The 3,278-nt window shown below is 29.9% G+C and overlaps 1 long non-coding RNA gene across 2 annotated transcripts; it reads right to left on the reverse strand.

Annotated features, from left to right (window-relative positions):
* Positions 1,006-1,936, reverse strand: LOC109131447. 2 transcript variants are annotated; one of them, XR_002037117.1, is made up of 4 exons: positions 1,736-1,936; positions 1,578-1,613; positions 1,196-1,456; positions 1,006-1,094 (listed from the first exon to the last, which is right to left on the reverse strand). It is a non-coding gene; the product is annotated as an uncharacterized LOC109131447 (long non-coding RNA). The 2 variants fall into 2 exon arrangements; XR_002037118.1 differs by having other exon boundaries at positions 1,006-1,097.

The raw sequence follows: 3,278 nt of genomic DNA on the forward strand, positions 1-3,278 counted from the left end.
TTCAGATACTAAACTCCCATTCAAGATGCGTAGAAGACAGTTTCCACTATCTGTTGCATTTGCTATGACCATCAATAAGAGTCAGGGGCAGTCTCTAGAGAAAGTAGGACTTTACTTGCCTAAACCTGTGTTCTCTCATGGCCAACTTTATGTGGCATTGTCTAGGGTGACATCAAAAAAAGTTTTGAGAATACTGATACTAAACAAAGAGGGAAAGATTCAGAAGCAGACAACTAATGTTGTTTTCAAGGAGGTTTTCCAAAACATACACTGAGTCATCTACTTCTTTGAAGGTAAACTTTATATATCTTATATTAGTAGCTGTAACATTTATTAGTTGGAAACACAACGAACAATAGTTTTCATATAATTGTTATTTTTTAAAAATGCAGGTGCCTCATTATCAGTAAGACGAATGATTCCAGAATCATGAAGGAAGCATATCAGAACTGATTGTTAGAACTGTTATAAAACAACTTTTTGCTTATTTAATTTTTTTCATTTTAGTTTCTAGACAAAGATTCAACAGGCAGTTTACTTTCATTATCTATTAAACACAATTATTATATATATATTTTTTAGACACAATTTTCATTATCACTATAATTTGTAAAAGTCAATGCATTGAACACACAGAAATAATTAAAAACTTATTGTACTGAATGCATATATAGATACCAACCTTAATCAAATTACCTTCAAGATGCAGTGTGGTCATAGCAGTTCTGTGGGACATTTATTGTTACCGAATTTTCGTCTTTGATTAAGTAATTGTACCCTGACCAAGTAAAATGTCACATTAGAGTTTTATATTATTTTGGTAAAGGCATCTACTAATCGATAAGAGGGTTTGTTTACTTATCTTTGATTTAGTGTTCTTCATTTTTCTCCTGACTTTTAACAAAAGAAAATAATTAACGAAACTTTGAACTTGAAAAACAACTAAACAGGTATCCATATCAACCACAATAATATTCAAAATCTACTTTGATGGATAGCTAAAAACCTTTAAAAGAAGACAATTCGATTATATATCTCGAAGCTCCACTCAAAAGCTATAATCATACATCTTTGATTTAGTGTTCCTCATATTTCTCCTCATTTTAAACAAAAGAAAATAATTAACAAACGATGATGACTCTAAATTATTTGATAACTATGACGCAGAATTAGAAACAAAAGATAGAGATATTACCTTAGTGATCCATTGTAGAAAAAAATATTTCTCTACTTGCAAGGAAAAAGAAATGCAAAACTATATGGTAAGTTTTACACTGAAATTAAATCCAATTGTTGTCTCTATGCTTCTTCTTAATGAAAGTAATTTAACCTTGACCAGGTAATATAAAAAAACAAAAAGATTAGAGTTTTTAGATAGAAAAGTCATACGTATTTACAAATCAAGAAATGGGTTTAGGGTTACTTATCTTTGGTTAAGTGGAAGTCATTCGAGTTCCTGATATGTTAATAAAGCCCAAAATTATTAGAAACAAAAAATTCAATATAAATCTAAACATTAGAAGATGAAAACAACAAAAAAAAAAAATAAAAAAACCGATTTAGATTCAGATTCTTACCTTATAAAGAACACCCATATTCGTTTATAGATTTCCCTGCTCAGAAGAAACGCTGGAATCAGACATAAAAGAGCAATTCAAGCAGGTTTATTATATTCAGAGCTATAATCAGAAAAAGTTAGAACAAATCGGGATCTAAACAGTTTTTAGAAGATTACCTCTCTTATCAATTGAAGACGACATCCGGTACTCCATTAAGACAGATTGATGATGGATCTTACTCTGGGTTTTTCAATTTGGAAATAGAGGTTGTCTGATCCGAAGGAGGATTGAATCAGATCTATGATGTCGAATCGATTTTTTCTCTTCAGACAACCCTTTTTTTTTTCTTTTTCGTTTTCTGTTGTTGTTGTCTTCTAATTTTTCTTTATTTGGCCACCGATCAATTGTTTTGGTTAAGGAAAAAAAAACACAATGGGCCTGATCTGATTTAGAAACCCATCAACGTTAATTTATAAGATTTACTTTTCCGGGTCCATTAGTATTTTCCAACAAACTTTATATTTACTGAACAAAATTAACATTTCAACTAATTATGAAAAATCAAACAGATATTTAGAAGACAAAAAAACTTATGCCCACACAAAATATGGATTTCAAATTATGGTAAACCCATCTAATTATTTAAATAATAAAATTAAATTTATATTTCAATTACATTGTAAATACAAATACAAAGAAACATAAACAAAAAAATAAATAGTTTTTCCAATAGAATTTATACAGAAGCAAAATTATGGTAAACTCATCTAACTATTTAAAATAATAGTATTCAACATATATTTAAACTACATTGTATATACAGATACAAAGAACCAAAAATAGACTACCCAAAAGAATTATAATAACAATAATGGTATTTTAAATTGTTAACCCGCAGTCAAACAATAGATACACACAATATAAATTATACAATATATTAGAGCTGTGAAATTTAATACTTTATAAAGTATAAAACTAATTAGTTACATATATAGAAAAATAAATCATTAATTTACTTTACGTATTCCTAAACAAAAATATAGCTCCGCGGTGTACCGCGGGTGTATACCTAGTATGGTATTAAAAAGTAACCATAAATTTGTAGAAGGCACCATCACACCCGGGATCGAGTCCTGGCTCATACGAATGTAAGAATTTAGCTAATGGGCTGGCCAGTTGTGGCCCAATGGTTGAAAAAAAAAAAGTAACCAAGTAAAGAATCATCCACATTTTGACTAAGCATAGATTCAATGCCAATATTTTTTATTGAATACTATTGAAAATCATTGACCGAAAGATTTTTAAATTAAATTCCCAAATTTCTAAGAGACTATAAATGTGTAGCAAAATGGGTGTCTTTGTCTTTGATATACATTTAAAAGATAATTGAAAAATGGCATCAAAAATCACATTCTTGTTCCTTACTGCCCTCGTCATCGCTTGTAAGTCCTTTAAATCTGTCTAACAAGACTTTTACTTAACCATACATATTGATATTTGATTTGAATTTTGAACATAACATATGGTCTTTTTATCTATATATGTGCATCATATTAGGTGCAGTAATGGTGAGTATCCCGACAGTGGAAGCTCAGATTAGTCTTCCTTGCAAAACAAAAAAAGATTGTGAATACCTTCATTGCTCGAGCGGGACACCTCTATGTGTAAGGGGACAATGCACATGTACCATTGCATCGGCTCATCAAGCGAAGGTTGACA

Source organism: Camelina sativa, chromosome 20 (genome assembly GCF_000633955.1).
Source record: "Camelina sativa cultivar DH55 chromosome 20, Cs, whole genome shotgun sequence".
Taxonomy (NCBI): Eukaryota; Viridiplantae; Streptophyta; class Magnoliopsida; order Brassicales; family Brassicaceae; genus Camelina; species Camelina sativa.